The sequence below is a fragment of the Meleagris gallopavo genome, chromosome 3 (assembly GCF_905368555.1).
Source record: "Meleagris gallopavo chromosome 3, MGAL_WU_HG_1.1, whole genome shotgun sequence".
Lineage (NCBI taxonomy): Eukaryota > Metazoa > Chordata > Aves > Galliformes > Phasianidae > Meleagris > Meleagris gallopavo.
The window spans coordinates 54,729,343-54,747,529 of NC_139406.1; the positions used below are offsets into that span (position 1 = coordinate 54,729,343).

At 35.9% G+C, this 18,187-nt stretch overlaps 1 long non-coding RNA gene across 2 annotated transcripts in view; it reads right to left on the reverse strand.

Annotated features, from left to right (window-relative positions):
* Positions 1-343: 343 nt before the first annotated feature.
* The window catches only part of LOC104910309 (uncharacterized), a 182,305-nt gene continuing 164,461 nt past the window's right edge, over positions 344-18,187 (reverse strand). For both annotated transcript variants that reach the window (XR_014882501.1, XR_014882502.1), the window contains exons 3-4: positions 12,237-12,323; positions 344-3,066 (exon numbers count right to left, since the gene is read on the reverse strand). This is a non-coding gene — a long non-coding RNA (uncharacterized LOC104910309). The remainder of the gene's footprint in view (positions 3,067-12,236; positions 12,324-18,187) is intronic.

Genomic DNA, 18,187 nt, shown 5'->3' on the forward strand with positions numbered 1-18,187 from the left:
TGTCTTCATGTGCATCTGTTAATAATTTATATTTCAATGCAAAAGTCTGCATTCAAAGCAACTCACTTATTTCTATAGTGTATTAATTTGTACTGTACTACTGTGTTCTACCTTAAAAACATATCACTTTAGATTCCTTATGGCAAGCTGAGATAGCACAAATTCAAATCCTTCAGTTTGCATGAAATGTGAACTCCATTAAAAATATTATAACATTTAATGTAATATTAATACACAGAAGAGACAAAAGAGATCAATATAATGATAAAAGACATACAGCTTAGAACAAAATAGTTTGGAAAGGAAATATGTTTTTCCATTTCAGAGCAACATATTTTCTGAAGGCTAAATCTAATTGTTTCTTGGTTCACAGCTCACATCCTTCTGAAATTCTGTTCAAGAGATATGAGAGTGTTCTGAAGACTGTCTCTGATTTTATGAAGTGATTGGTGCAATGTGATCGGGTGGAATCCCTCCTGATTATAAGAGAACACAAACTCATCATTTTGAATAACTGATCTGGAAAATGATAAGTCAACTTGCACCTTCAATTTCTTTGTGCAGTAAGAGCGTTATGATAACAGCTGATGCTTTTTCAATACTTACAGATTTCAACTCTTATAAACAATTATGAAGAGAAGTAAAAAGGAGATAGGTAACAAATCAGTTAGAATATGATGATTAGAAGAAGTTATGCGTGAATGTTTTTGGGAAATCGGAGGATAATTTTATTTCTCCTTTGTAACCCACTTAAAAATATTTTCAAGAAGGATTGTTTTGCTCATACAAATGTTTATACATGAATTTCAACAGCAGAGACCAAATATTCTGAGTAAATATAACTTGCATAAGTAAGGCATTATTGCGTTACTTTTGTTTGTTTGCCTGTTTTGTTTTGCTCTGATTGATGTATATGAAGATATTTCTGTATACTTGCTGCAGATCACTAGGGTATACTATGAAGTATGTAAGAAAATGAAGCAGAGATAGGCAGCCAGTTATTAAAACTGTCAATTGTTGACTTTCAAAGTCTTTCTGAGACTGACACTACCTCTGTTCATTCAGTGCACCATGTGAAGTCAATTTGGAAAAAAAAAAAAAAAATGTAGCTAGAAATGAAAAGCTGTTTAGTTACACTGCATTACTGTGCATATGATATGGATGACAGTATGTACAAATAGACATGTATGAACTTGGTGACCTATGGTAACTAAATGTTGTGAACTTACAAGCTTGCAAAAAATATTGTACTATTATATAAACACAGTAGTGAGATAGGTAATATTTTCATAACTAGGTAAAGTTTTTGTTTCATTCACCTTTATCTGTTTTCAGTAGAGATGTGCATGTTCTGCTGAAAGTGGTAATTATATTCCTTATTGCCAGTCTGATGCATTTAATAGATTTTTTTCTAATATTCTACTCAGCTGAAGGTCTGGGCAGCTCTCTCACTCCATGGGATGTCTGGCTGAGTACACAGGACAGCCCAGAAGGGCTATGGGCCTTCTGTTTGCATTTCTGCCTCAGCCTGTCTGCCACACCGGTGGTCACTATGTTGGTACTGATATAAAGCTATCCCCCCGCAGTTCTGTATGAAAAGAGCAAAGCATCCTTCTCTTCCCCTTCTCACTCCCCCTGCCTGAACTGCCTGTGTAAGGTGACCACGCCATGCCCTGCTTGCCTGTCCTGTTCACCACATTCCTTGGTTATCGAGTTCCCTGTTGACTGCCACTCTGCATACTCTGTATGGACAGAGATGACCCCACTGCTTCCAGCCCTGCCCCCAGTGCCGCTGCCATGAGGTCTAATGTGCTTGGCAGCTGCCCTCTGACATGGGCTACCCTCACTCCCTGAGACAATTCCTTGCTTTGTCATGGAAAGTATTCACCCCAGAGCTGAGTACCTTGCAGAAAGCACTACCAAGACTATCGACAATAAATACTCAAAGAAACAAATGATGTCAAAGGCACAAAACTTTATCTCAACCTCTTATTCTCCCATTGGCATTCATGAAATCATCTTCTGGTTCTCTTCTCACTTTTGCCAAATTATTTCTTTTCTGGAAAGTTTTCCTTCAATACATTGTCTTAACAGCAATTATATATATTGTGTTCACAAATAAGACAAAGAATCTACATGTAATTCAATCAAATTATGTTGATATTGAACAGTAATGCAGAACATTTCAAGCTACAGCTGACATTAAGTAAATGCCTATAATGCAGCACAGCGCTGGGGAATATGCCAGATCACACTTGGATACAATATAGTTCATGGGATTCTGTGTCCAGGCCAATAAACTTTGGATGCTTTTTATGTTTTCCTGCATTTCCATTTCTTAAAATAACTAAAATGGAACCAGCTATTCTGCTGGTATAGACAAGCACTAAATTATCTTGTAATAGATCAAATGATGGATTAATTTGAGAAAATTCCAACCTTTTTTTTTTTTTTAACCTTTTTTTTCAGATAATTTGTAGAGTTCTTGAAAAAGCTAGCTGTCATAAAACATATGGTTAAATTTTGTTGTAAAAGTTCAGAGTCCCATAATATTATGCTAACTATGCCTTACTTTTCTAAGCATCTTATTACTTTCAGTATGAATAAAAACAGATGAATATGGCTTGCTATTTCAAAAGGTTAAATATGGCACCTTATCTGCAATCTTCCTCTTGCATTTTTAAAGAAGCAGCTGTATTTTTTGAACTCTAGATATTAGCTGTATCAGCTATAGTCAGGAAAAGAAATGCCATCAGAGACGAGCTCTGACTTAATCAAGCTTTTTTTATGATAACTGCAAATTCCCACTGTTGACAGTAAAGATTAGCAATTGGTTTTCTGGGGTGCATTAAAAAGAGTGCGGCCAGCAGGACAAGGAAGATTCTTCTCCCCCTCTACTTTGACCTGTTGAGGCCGCATCTCGAATATTCTGTCCAGTGCTTGGCTCCTCAGTTCAAGAAAGACAGGAAACTTCTGGAGGGAGTACAGCAGAGGGCCACAGTGATGAGAAGGGGTCTGAAGCATCTTCCTTATGAGGAAAGGCTGAGAGATCTGGGACTGTTCAGCCTGGAGAAGAGAAAGGTGAGAGGTGATCTCATCACTGTTCATAAATATGTAAAGTACAGGAGTTGAGTAGATGGGAGTGAACTATTTTCAGTGCATACAGAGACAGAACAAAGGGCAACAGGCAAGGAAGTTCCATACTAGTGCAAGGAAGAAATTCTTTACTGTGAGAGTGACAGAGGTTGTGGAGTCTCCTTCTCTGGAGATTAACTCATCTGAACACTTTCCTGTGTGACCTACTGTAGGGAACCTGCTTTAGCAGGGGACTTGGACTCAATCTCTAGAGGTTCCCTCCAACTTCTACAGTTCTGTGATTCTGTAAAATAATAAAAATTATAATAAAAATCTTTATTCTTTTAATTCATTCTTTTTATTTTTGCATCTCAGACTGTGTTGAGTTTAAAAACCAATGTGTTTTTGCACAGTGATGTAGGATTATTTGTCTATGATCTAGGAATGTTTTAACATGGTAGCCTATTTTGTATATAACCTTCTAACCAAGAAGATCCTTTGGTTGCTACAACTTAGTTGATTTTACGGACACATGTATCACATTAAATGTATTTTTCTCTTATTACATGTATTTCCACAGAAGAAATACAGAAATGGTGGTAGTGAGAGAAAGCATTTTTGATGCAAATATGGGGGAAATCAGTTATTTAAATTAAAAAAAAAAAAAAAGAGAAAAGAAGTCTCAGTTTTTCTCACATCACGGTATTTAAATAAGCACTCTTTAATTTGAATCTGAGAGAATTAAACAATAACAAGTTACTGTCAGCAAGGCAGACATGGCTAAGAAAGGATAATGAGATAGAAAGGAAATAGAAAAAGATGAAAACATTTCATATATTGAATTTGGTAACTCTAAGATATTTCTATCAAGGTTTTTGATACATTTCTGTAGTTTCCCTCCTTTTCCAAGGCAATTTAATTTTAAGAAGTTACATGGATTTTTTTTTCCAGAAAGAAATGGGAAGAGAAATATATAAAGAAATATTATACCTTAAAATGATCACAAACCAACTGATTTCTTCTTTGTAGAATCTTAGACATGTTGGGTGTAACTGTAAACATCTTGGCATAAACTTGGAAACTTCCTCAAGATGAGAATGAGGCTGAGACACGCTCTGAACCTGTGAAACCTGGATCTCCCACTTTAGAGAAATGACAGCCAGCACCACAATGCTCAACTTTCCTTTGAAAATATGATTTGATTGTCCATTAAAAGTGTTTTTTGTTGTTATTTGTTTGTTTTTGTGTTTTTGTTTGTTTGCTTGTTTGTGCTGTTGTTGTTTGTTTTGATGTTTTATTTCATTTCCCAGTAGGGATTTCAACAGATTATTATCAGGACTGAGTAAAATTCAAGCACAAGGCATTAATCCTTTTCTGTTTACAGAACTTTCAGGCACATTGTTTATAATTCTTAGAATGTTTTTAATGAAGGTGCAATATAGTGGGATAGTGATAACTTGTTGAGGTTTTTTTGTTTGTTTATTTGTTTGTTTCTAGGTTACTATTCAGTGTGCTCTGGGCAATGTCTGATCATTAACAGTGAACAAACAATAGCTTTATCAGAAGCTTGCAGATATCTAAAGCAGTAAACAGGAAATAGCTAAATATCTCCTTTTTGTGGGCAGAAGTCTGATGCTGAGAAACGAAAAGAAATCCATTACAAGACTATTCGTAAAACACTGTTCCTTAAAATTTCACAGCATCAACTCTTTTACCAATAGGAATTTGACTTTGTGCCTTCAGTTTTATTCACAAGATGTCTTCTGTTTAGATGTTCTTCCATTATGAACCCTGCCTACAAGTAAATGATTCTACTAAAATTTGACACCCTTAAGGTAATACACAGCTTATCTCAAGATGGTCATATTTTTTTGTTTGTCTCAAAACTTTTAGTACATTATGTCAGATTTCTGGCATTTTATCCCCAGTAGGACAAATAATCTGCTTTGAGGATTTCTTTGGGTTTATTCAGAATATACTGTCAGGTAAGGAAATGAATATGAAAGATGATCTCTAAAATATTTCCAATAATTTCCTTCCATATGTTTGCTGTCTTCTAGATTTTTTCTCTCCCTGTCTTGCCTCAGAACATAAAGAAGAAATGAAACTGTCTCAGGATAATTTTTTAAAGTTCATCTAGTGTTACTGTTCTTTTTTTTTTTTTCTTAATAATGAAAAAAAATAGTAAATAAAATGTCACTATGCATTATTTTTCAGATCAATCTCAAATAATTCTTTAAAAAGAACAACCAAAAAAGAAGCCTTCTGATAGTAATGATCAGTTTATAGTTAACACTGGGCATAATCTCTAATACCATGTTAAATATATACATATATTTAGAGTGTCTTTGATTTAAAAGATTACTGAATCAGAATTGCATCACTAAATGACTAATGCTACTGGGCAGCAATCTGCCCAAGTTAAAGATATGCAGATGGCATGATCTATATTCTAGGTTATCCTGTTAATATTTGAATCAGTTTAGAAATTCAACTGCACTATTGAAATTACTTCAGTCTCGCAAAGGCGGAAAATAACATTCAGCAAAACCCAGATTTGATGATCTAGGATTGAAAAGGATCAAACCCATTTCTTGCTGTCTGTAACAAGGCTTATATGAATCCCATATGTGATAGTTAGATGATTTTCAGAACATGTTTTGTTAATCTATTTATATGACAAGAATAGGCATTCATTTGCACTCTGTAAACATTGTCAATGTCCATCTCATAGCTAGTCACTTGTCAATACTAGTATCAAAGGCACACACGGAGCGTATGTGGTGTTAAAACATGTTTATCTGAGATATGACATGATATACAATTTACTGAATCTCTTCCTTAGATATATTTTATTAAAAAGATGTTTTACTAGTTATCTCATCAATTGTAAGATGTAAATGGTTTATGTTCAGTTAACTCCTGTTTCTTTTTTTCCTTTTTACTTTTTATTTGAGGGATTCAATTTCCATTGTAGTAAGTACACTATTAACTTGTATTTCTACCTCTTGTTAAATGCATCTAGTAGTAGTATCACATTTTGTTTTCTCTGTAATCTATTTGAATATTTTACATTATTTACCAGTATTTTTTAACTGTCTGTTTAATCCACATATAAAAAACTGCAAATTAAAAACATTGGCTCATCTACTGACAGTAAATTTCAATGTAACTCCTGAACACATTAATTAAATATTTCATCCAATTTCTGCATCCCAAAATAGAATTCTGAAGAATCATCCACTGAAGTCTTCCTCACATCTGTCTTTCTGTTTTTATTGAAAGTCTTGTTGAACAAAACTGCCTTCAGGTGCTAATTCAACCTGGCACTGATCTATGAACATACTAGCTTTTTAATACGTGGTTGAAGTCAATGATAATTGGGTACCAACTAATGTGATTATATGATTTTTATATTATTACTCTTTCATAGGGTTTTTTTCTTTCTTTCTTTCTTTATGATGTCAGACATTTTAAACTCTAGTAATTTACTGACTATTGTATCTGGTGGTTATTATTATTTTTTAAGTTATTTAAATGGTGCTTGTTTCACCATCATAATGCTAAAGAAGTAATATGAAAATAAAGAAACAAGGAACAAACAAGTTATGCTTCATACTGGAAAGCAGCCATAAAGATTTTAATGCTGACATGGTTCCGTTGGCTCTATAATCAAGTAATAAATCACACTGAAAATAAGTTTCTGTTGCTTCTCAAAATAGAGTGGTACAAAGAATAATCATTACCTAATATGCAATTAATACTTCATTAATCTGTTAAAGGACTGTTCAAGTTTAAAAATTTACTAATTAAAAGGCTAGATAAGAATTTTAAAATTTCTCCACTGAAGATATATGACGTTTCTTAACCATGAAAAAGAAAAAAGAAAACACACGTAAGTTTATAGGCTTTGAGTGAAGCCTTCTGTCTCCTCACATATCTGAAGGAAAAAATGCCTTCTGTAAGAGGCTGAGATTACAAAGGTAGCCATAGATATATGGGTGATCAGTAATATTACTTTTAATGCTAAAACTGAAAATCAGCCAAATGAGTTAAGAAGTTCCAAAATCATTGCAACAAAGGATCTAGTCAAATTTCAGAAAAAAATGCATACTGTGGCAAAGGCCAATAGCTATGTTTTAGTATTAGAAAAGATACGTGAATCACTATACTCACTATGAAAAATACTGGAAAATTCTCATCTCTTTAAAACAGGTTAATATAATCAAAATAGTATCCTCTCAGCTTTGTTTTTAACAGAAATGAAGCACTGCAAATAGGAGAAAATATTAATATCTACATATTCTAGAATTTTTTCATGGATTGGATGATGAAGAATAAGAATTCAGCACAGAAATACCGTGTATAATGTTGTTGCACTGCTTGCACACAGAAAACATAAGATCTAGTCTTGTATTCAAAACTGGAAACTCACACACTTCAATAGTAGACTGCACTGTAGACAGTGGCATCTGTCCATCCAGTAAGGATTTGCTAAGAAAGACTTTACCAAACTGACAGGACTTCCATATTAGTCTTGTGAGTCCCATTTCTGCCCTTCTCTGTTCTACTTTCTGTGCCTCAGGACAGCATCTTCTTGAAGAACCTATGCCTTTTTTTTTTTTTTTTTCCCCCAATGTATTTGCCTCATTATGTCTGTGAATTCAGAAAATAGAATAATTCATTCAGACTGATCAATTAAACTTAGACTTATATGAGTGACTAAGTCTTCTGAACGCATCTCGTTTACATTTGTCTCCAGTGATCATCTCTAAGTGGAAACATGAGTACTGCATACAAAGACTGATGTTCTCATAGCTCTATCTACCTAGGCTGACCAGTTGCTCTTTCTTCTCCTCTGCTTACTGTAAATGATAGGAAGCTTTAGTTTCACAACTTTCAAGGACTTTCTGAGACTCAATTCCTGTCTATAAACTTCAGTCAGCTAGGCGGACTTGGCAATGTTGCAATCAAAAAGTGCAATCTTGGCAGCTACCTCTTGAAGAAAATGAAACATTAACTTGCAGACTAACAATCTGCAGACTAGAATCTGCCTGTGGAACAAAAAGCACTAAAAAGGGTGCTATGTACCCAGATTTACTTGTGATGTGAATTAAAAGTCATGACCAGATCATGCAGTCAGACCTAGGAGGTGAAGATGCTCTCTGATACTTCAGTATATCTATAGCCTTGTGAAATTGCTAATATTTGTATGCTGTGTAAGTTTTGGAGAAAAGTGAACTAATATGATGGGAAAGATTATTTTATTAGTATGAATCCTGACAAGATGCATCACACATTCCTGAGGGAATTGACTGATGTAGTTGCCAAGCCACTCTTGATGATATTTGAAAAGTCATAGCAGTCAGGTGAAGACCCTGGTGACTGGAAAAAAAAGGCAACATAACACACATTTTTAAAAGAGGTAAGAAGGATCATCCTGGGAGCTACTGACCTGTGAGTCTCACTCTGTGCTGGGGAAGATCATGGAACAGATCCTCCTGAAAGCTATGCTAAAGCATGTGGAAGGCAGGAATGTGATACAGGAGAACCAGCATGGTTTTACCAGGGGCAAATCCTATTTGGCCAACCTAGTAGCCTTCTGTGATAGTGTCACTGCATCAGTGGACAAGGCAAGAGCCATCTATCTGGATTACAGTAAGGCCTTTGACAACATTGTTCTCTCCAAATTGGAAATATATGGTTTTGATGGATGGAGAGTTTGATAGACAAAGAAATCGCTGCAGGATCGAATCCAGAGTGAAGGTCAATGACTCCATGTCTGGATGGAGGTAAGTAATGAGTGATATCCCCCAGGGGTCAGTGCTTGGACCGATACTCTGTAGTATCTTCATCAATGACATCGGCAGCAGTGAAGGCAAGAAAGTCAACAAATTAACTTGACACGCCAATGAGTTATGTCAAGCAGGCATTTCCTTTATTACAGTGCTGTGTGCATGGGGGATCACTCCACTGTGCATGCACACTTAGAGGAGCAGCGACTACATATTTAAAGATATAGCATATACATATTCATTAATGGGCAGAAATTCCAAGAAATAATTAACATGCTGTCCCTCTCTTTCAAGCACGCGTTCTAAGAGCATGGTAGGGGTCTCTGGTGATCATTGGGTAAAGGCTAGTAGTCACCCTCTCTGTGAACTGCCAACATTCTAAGGGGGGGCTAGCCCAAACCGATTCCCACTTGTGTCGCACTGAGCTGAAGCATCTGTTTCGCTGTCTTATTTTCAAGAACAGGACATTCTACTTTCTTATCTTTACTTAACAACATGGCCTCTGCATTCTGTTCTTGAACTTACATTTACATAAACATTCCGTCCTTCAGCTTGTATCCCCACAAGTTATGTGAAAGGCTGTTCTCATGATTCAGTGGGGTCAAGAGTACCTTCATAGAATCACAGAATCACAAGGTTGAAAAGGACCTATAAGATCATCTAGTCCAACCGTCTTCTCATTACCACTGCTACCACAAGCTACTAAACCATATCTCGCAGCTCCTCATCCAGATGCCTCTTAAACACTGCCAGGGTTGGCGACTCCACCACCTCCTTGGGCAGACCATTCCAGTGCCTGACCACTCTCTGAGAGAAAAAGATTTTCCTCATGTCTAACCTAAACCTCCTCTGGTACAACTTGCAGCCATTTCCCCGGGAAATGGTTCGTTGCCTGGGAGAAGAGGCCACACCCCTCCTCATCACAACCTCCCTTCAGGAAGTTGTAGAGTGCAGTGAGGTCTCCCCTGAGCCTCGTATTCTCCACTACACATTCCCAGCTCCCTCAGATATTCCTCATAAGACTTGTGCTCCAGACCCCTCACCAGATTCATTGCCCTTCTCAGGACACCCTCCAGGACCTCAATGTCTTTCCTGTAGTGAGGCACCCAAAACTGAACACAATACTTGAGGTGCGGCCTCACCAGTGCTGAGTAGAGGGAGATGATGACCTCCTGCTCCTGCTGAACACTCTATTTCTAATGCAGGCCAGAATGCCTTTGGCCCTCTTGGCCACCTGGGCACACTGTCATGTTCAGCCAAGCATCAACCAACACCCCCAGGTCCCTTTCCTCTTCACAATCATCCATCACTCGTTCCCAAGCCTATAATGCTGCATGGGATTGTTGTGGCCCAAGTGCAGGACCCAGCACTTGGCCTTTTTAAACCTCATCCCATTCACATCAGCCCAGCGATCCAGCTTATCTAGATCCCTCTGAAGGTCCTCCCTACCCTCAAGCAGATCAACACCACCTCCCACCTTGCTGTCATCTGCAAACCTGCTGAGGGTATAATTTTGAGGATGATGCCAAGCTGTGATGTGCAGTTGACACACCCAAGGGACAGGATGCCATCCAGAGGGATCTAGACAGGCTTGAACAGTGGGCCTTATGAGTGAAAATCATAAGGTTCAACAAAATCAAATGCAAAGTCTTGCACTTGGGCTGAGGCAACCCCCTCTACCAATACAAGCTGGAGGATGAAACAGTTGAGCACAACCCTGCCAAAAAGAACCTGGGATTCTGGCCAGCAATGTGGGCTCACAGATCAGAAAGCCAACCGTATCCTGAGCTGCATCAGAAGAATAATGGCCAGCAGGGTGAGGGAGGTGATCTCGCCCCTCTACTCTGCACTGATGAGACCTCACCAGGAGTACTGCATCCAGATGTGAGTCCTCAGCATAGAGGAGACATGGGCCTGCTGGAGTGGGAAAGATGGAGGCTGTTGAGCCTGGAGAAGATAAGGCTCTAAGGTGACCTCTAGCAGGATGTGTTGTGGTAGGACAAGGAGAAATTATTTAAAATACAACAAGGGTAGATTGAAGTGGATATAATAAAAAAGTCATTTACACTGAGGGTGGTGAGGCATTGGAATAAGTTACCCAGAGCTTTAGCGGATGCCCTGTCCCTGGAGACTTTCAAGGCAAGGCTGGAACAGGCTCTGAGTAACCTGATCTAGTTGTAGGTGTCCCTGTTCATTGCAGGGGAGTTAGACTAGATGACTTGGAAAGGTCCCTTCTAACTCTAAGGATTCTATGATTTTATGATTGCATCTGGTGACATAAAGAAGTATGGAAAATGTCTTCAAGGTATTCTGTCTGCCATAAGGGATAAAGGACAGTAAAAGAAATTTTAACACTGAATCCCAAGTTCAGAAATTCGGAGATTTTTAAGTACTTTTGAAAGTATATTTGATTCTTCTTCAAATGTTAAGACATAAAAAGAAGGAAAAAGGATTTTTTTTTTCAAAGCCATTAGCAAATATTGTGAAGGTTAGGGAGCATTATGGAAAGATGCTATTTTTATTGGAGTCATTTCCTGCAGAGTACTGAATCAGCTCAAAATAATTTTTTTTTTTTTTTTTTTTTTTTTTTTTTCACCAAGCTGTCATTATTTTGGATGAGGTAGGAAGGCATTATCTTACTTGGCATGTTATTCTCAAAGATCTAATAAGATTTCATTGCTACTGGCACTTAGGAATAGTGAAAGTCTCTCATTATCACATATCTAGAGAAGAAGGACTTTTTGTCCACCATTGATGGTGTTGCATTCTATTTTCTTGAAGTTTGTAAACATGAATCTGCAGACCTTCTGGAACAGCTAATTATGATGCAGCACCATACTCCTGGATGCCAGGGAGGCATCTGATGTCAAGAGCCTATTATTGTTCACTTAGAAGGACAAGCAGAAGATAAAGTGTGATGCTTTTGTATCTATTCTGGAGTCAAATGAGAGCTTCATTGACCCAAAAGCAGTAAAAAAATCACAGTTCCTTGTTTGTATATTAAAAGCTAAATAAAACACTAAATAAAAATCTATATAAACTACCTTTTAAACACAATATGTGTTATTCTTCTATAGTTTATTTGGAATATCAGTGAAAAACAGACTATTATCATAACTGCTAACATCCAAGATGAACATCTGCATCTTATTTCTGCCAGCAGTAAAAAGCTGCCAGCCCTCATAACTGTAATAACCAACTCCAGAACACAAACAGGACTCTTGCCTGTAGTTAGTAGATACACAAAAATATCTTCTAACCTCTGGGCTTCTTCACCATGAAACAGTAGGAAACCAACTTGAACAAGAGATGCATGTCCTGTGCTTTGAAATTGTTCCAGTTTGGCAAAATAGAAGCTACACTCACCCTCTTTTGTATCTGCAGAAAGTAGGTCATCTCTGTGTTCCCTTTCTATTAGCAGTCTGGAAGATTACTCGCCACTCCATTTGCATTCTGTAAGTAGAGGAACAAAACTGACAGAATGACTATTTACAGAGTATTAGAATTTTTACCTAATTTTTCACTGCCTAAAAAATAATGAAAATACATTTCGGAGGTGAAAATAGACAAGTGATGTCTATGCTTTGTCTGGTAGCCAAAAAAAGACAACACATGTATTTGGTACTGAAAGTTATGACATAATGATTCCATAGCCTTTGTACCTGAAAGCAACACATATATAAGCATGTAAATATGTATTTACTTAAATGCATACATGCATATTCATATATAGGTACATATATCTGTAGATCAAGCTATTTTATATCTGTTTCCCCATAAAAATATTCTTCAGTTTTCAATGTTAGAAAACTTATCTACACAAAGCACCTTATTTGCCCGACAAAACTATTTGTGATGCTTTCTCAGACTTCCCCCTTCTTCTCTGCTTTCTACTTCATATCTATTTTCAGAATATGAAGAGTATTCTAAAAAAGAATACTTTCAAGATAAGTAGTAAGTGAATATTTTCGAAAGCAGAAAAGATTCCTAAAATAAATTGCACAAGTGTAGCATTGACACACACACAAAAAAATGCAGTATCCAAAACTAACTAGAGAAGTGACACAGTAATAAACCACAGAAAATAAAATTTCCAATCACACTGAAATTAAAATACTATCCATGCATAACATGTAAACATAGAAAATAAAGTGAATCCAATAGATATTTAGAAGTAGCGACATTACACTAATGGGAAAAAGAAAAAGAAATATAATAGTAAATTTTTGAACCCAAGATGTATTGAAATAATTAATGATGCTGAAAAAGAATTATGATAACCACATGAGGTTTAAACAAATATAATTGAAAATGACCTAAGCTGTCAACACCAGTGGCTTTTTCCAAATAATCCACAAGTTCATTTTTCTTTGTATTTCCAAGAAGAAACAAATCAATGGAAAACAAAAGTAAACACAAAGTTTTCACCAGTTAAAAACAGTAAATCAGCTAAATGTGCTCTGAGTTACTTTGTGCTTATTCCACTCTAGTTCTTTTCCTTTCTCTTACACTTTGTTTTTAACTTTTTTGTTTTTTTCATATTTAAGTTTAAAGCATTTTCTTTTCAGGAGCCCAAATGTCTGCGTAGATCTAGATTGGAACATGCTGATATATTAAATAAATAAGATATATAAGATATAAGATATATATAATAGAATAGTTCAGTTGGAAAGATCCTACAGAGATCATCTAGTCCTGTCTGACAACTCTTAGCAAAAGTCAAAGTATATTACTAAGGGCATTATCCAAATGATTTTTGAATTCTGATGAGCATGGAGCATCAACATCCAATCTAAGATGCCTGTTTCAGTGTTTGAATAACTTCAGGGTAAATAAATTTTTCCTAATGCCCCAATTCCTCTGGTACAGCTTCATGATTTGCTCCCTGTCACTGGTTGTGAAGAAGAGCCTGACATCTCCACCTCCTTTTCTCCCAGGAAGTTACAGAGAGCAGCGAGGTTGCCACTTAGCCTTCTTTTCTCCTAACTAGGCAAATCAGATGTCCTCAGCTATCTTCACATGACATGCCTTTCCATTCTTCAGTCATCTGTGTTGCACTCATCTGGGTGCATGTAGGTATCTCAATATTCTTTTTATATTGTGGAGACTAGAATCACACACAGTATTCAGGTGAGCCAACACCAAAATTAAATACGGGGAGTGAATCATCTCTTTCGGCTGACTGGCTATGCTGTGTTTAATGAACCCCAAAATGCAGTTTGCCCTCTAGTATGCCAGAGCACACTGCTGGCTAATGTTAATTTTGCTGTTGGCCAGCATCTCCAAGCTCCTTTCTGCTGAGCTGCTCTCTAGACACTCTTCTCCCAGTCCGTACCTGTGTCTGACATTACTCCATCCAGGTAATGCCAAGGTAACAACTTTTGTTAATAAATCTTCCTCCTGAAAATCAAAGTGAATTCAAGCAAGTATTCAAGATTTAGCTGTTTTTCTTTGCTGTCGTCTTTTGCCCAAATTGGTCTCTCTAACTTTCATCTTTGAAACTTCCTGGTAGAAACTTTTCATCCTTGCATGTTCTCTTTCCTTCCCTCAGCTCATTAATGCATTTCATATTTGTCTACTGTTACAATAATAATAATAATGACATTGTTGCATGGATAGTGCATATGGAAGAGCTGAAAAATAAAGAAGAAAACACTAGGAAAAATAAAATTTTTCTAATGGCTTCATTGCATATGTTTCTTTCAGTTACTTAGGAAATAGCTGAAAGTGGAATTTGATTGTCAGATTAATTCCCAGAGCTACAAACAGAATTGAGTTTATTTGATGTAGACATATAATATACTAAAAATGAATGATTAGCAGTCTGTTTTTCTTAAAAATTATTTTAAAATGAAAGAATACCAATAAAACTAACACTTACAATACATTTTACTAAGGTTTGTTGGGAAATGAATTTTGAATTAGGAAGCTTACTTTGTTAGAGTAGCAAAAATCAATTCAGTTGCTGTAACGGCAGATTTATGAAGTGGTTCAGATGGCAATCAGCAAGGTTTTGAAAATCACAGCATAAAAATATCACGACAAACAACATAAGAATGGAAAGGATTTGCTAAGTCATCAACTCCAAACTTTTGCTATAAAAAGAAATTGTCATACGATACATCTCATAAGTGCATCAAACTCCACTTTAAAAAATATATTTCTATCTATCTTCACCACTGTTTTTAGAAAATTGTTGCAGAAGCTTATTACTATGTAGGATCGCTATCCTCTCATAAATTAATATCTGATCAGCTTACACTGATCTGTTTTGATGACAGTGTGACCTTTAACTTACATGATAATTCTCCAGGATTCACTTTTCTTAATATTCACAGCCGTTTTATTTCTTCTAACTCTCACATTTCTTAGGTTTACTATTCCAAAAGCTGTCAGTTTTCTGTTCTAGAGCACACTTTTTATCATGCTCATTTTCTAGGAGGCCTGTTCTTCATCTGTTCTGTTTGAACACTATACATCATTATAGAATTGTAGAATGGCATAGGGTAGTAGTTACCACCCACTTGATCAGGCTGCCAAGAGCTCTCAAATGCCTTGAATGGAAAGGGGCATCCAAAACTTAACTGAGAAATCTGTTCCAGCACCTCACCACCCACCCTCTGAGTCTGATCATCTTTGTGATCCTTCTCTAGACCGACTCCAACAACTCCACATGAAACAAAATAAATATTTTAGATATTTTGATATATAGACATATATTAGCCTTATGTATGTATTTTGTATTTAGATATTTTATTTTCAATATAAAAGAGAATACTTATACAAAAAAAATAAGAACAAAGATAATAAATGATGAGATCTTTTACTCATTGTTTATGCTTTTGCCATCACATTATAAATTTCTACATGTTGTAGAATGATTAGTATGCGCTGGACATATTTGCTCATAAGTAGACTGATTCTGACCGCATTTATTCACACATGCATGCCTTTTTCCTTGTACATACCAGTACATACCGTTGTACCATTGTAAACACCATTTCATATAATTAAATTAATTTAATAATAGAGCATAAAACAGACCTTCTAAAAAAGCTGTTAGCTTTTTCTCACTATGTTGTAACATTTCTGTGATAAATCACAAGGAAACAATTATCACTGATTTACATGTGACTGTATATACTCACCTGACTGTTATAGGAAATTAACAGCTGCTAAAGCACTAGATACAATCATTATTATTAAAATTGTTTTGCTCCAGAGAAATCTTGTGAAAGGCTTTGTCTGATATCTGGGAGAAAGAAATTATAAATATGTTGCTGGGAGACTGTACTTTAATGTCTCCTAAACGTACTTACCACCTACCAAATGGATCATCAGAGGTGAATAATTCATATACAGTGAAAAAAGATACACTACACCAGAAGATCTCAGAAAACTTACTCAGTTCTCCTGTTATTAATGTCTATGAAGGCTTTCATTCAATTACAGAATGCAAATGACATTTAAACATAGCAAACTGCAAGTGTAAGCCATGTAAACTGAAAAACTCTTGATGGCTGATGTATGGCAATCAGATTTTGCTTTGCTTTCCCTTTTAAAAATAGGCAGACTGCACTGTGCTTAGAGAGCTAAAAAGGAACAAAGCATCACAGTGCTACAGAATCAATGGCATTAGATATTCTTACTCATTTGCAAGGTAAGGAAGACCTGTTGAAACAATTCATCCCAAAGGTAGAGATTGGATGACTCGTTGGAACTCCTCATAACTAGCTGAGTAAGTGTAGTTATTTCCTTATCCTTCAAAATATCAATTGGACAGAGGTTAAGGCAAAAATGCTAATGATGACTATATCTTCCTTCACAAAAACTTTTATAAATTCATTTTGCTTCTTTGTATCTCCAGGGGTTTTTCTAATGTCCAATGAATTGGCAAATTCCAGAGAAGACAGCAAAGAGGAATGAACAAACTGACAGCACAAAACTATTTTGTCTTTTAAATCAGCTTAATAACAATAAAATTAAAAACAAAAACAAACAAAAAAGAAAACAGAAAGTGGAAAGACTGTTAGACCGGAAAGAGTCAGTGAGAGTGAGATCATTTCAACTGTTAGAATAAAATTGCTGGCCCTATGTACAAGTGCCAGAGGTTGATCTGGATCTCTAATCTCTCATATGCAAGTAGACACAAATCACAGAACCATTAAAAGAGCTTCCATTTTCTGGCTTACTATATTTTTATTCTGTTTACTTCTGACATGGAAATCCCATGTTCTTCCAAGTTGAATTGGGAGTTCACAGTGTACAGGGATTACAGATTTGCATCAGTGTTTATATCCTTAAAGTAAGAGAGCAGAGACAGATAGGCAACAGAACAAACAAACATGAAAAAAAAAAGTAAAGAAAAACAGAAGTGAGTATGACACCAAAGGAAGCTGTGACCCTTGTGCCTGGATGAAAATCGCCAAAGAACAAAGGTGAAGAAACCATCTGCTAAGGGTTATTACATGTTTTGGAAATCTTTTCCATGTTCCAGCTGAATTGAGATGGTAGTCATTTTTGATTCTTGATGTATCAAACAACTGAAACTAAATATTTGTGCAGTTTGAATGCATTTGCTGCGTTTGGGATGAATTAGGCAAGACGCACTGAGACTACTGTTCCACTGATACAGAAAACCACACGGAAATAACATTTCCATGCCATCTGTGCCTTCATGGTTATAAAGAAATAAAAGATTTAAGATGAACAAAAAATTGCTTCATTTGAATAGCATTCTTTCTTTACCAATTCATTCTTTGGGTTTTTATAGTGAAATGTGATAATACTATTCTGATTTCCTATTCTTAACGCCTTTTAGAGTCTTAGTTTACCCTTCTCTCACTTGTTAGTCAAGCAGCACAGCAGTAAATAAGATGCAACAAGATGGAGAATCTATTTGTTAAAGCAGACTGATAGCATTCAGCCTTTCATTCACAAGAATATTGGGTTTATTTTCTTTTTCTAATTTTAGAAAAAAAAAAGCAAAAGATTTTGCTGTCTATCATTTCACTTTAATTTTCTTTCATCCTGCTCTTTTTTATTATACTACACATAAAAGTCCCAATCCAAAGGACAGTTCTCAGTTTAACTGAATAAATCAACATGCAAGTACTCATTTCTGTTACATGTGGCAGCTATCAACTCATACATATTTAAATATTTTGAGGTAGTGTTAATTAGTTTAGCCCACTTATTATTACTTCCTCTTTTGTTCTTTGGAATATTAGCCAAGTGCTTTTCTTAACTATAAATAAGGACAAAACAAAGCTTAATATTAAAATACTTAGTGATTTTGTGCTATTGGAACAAAACCT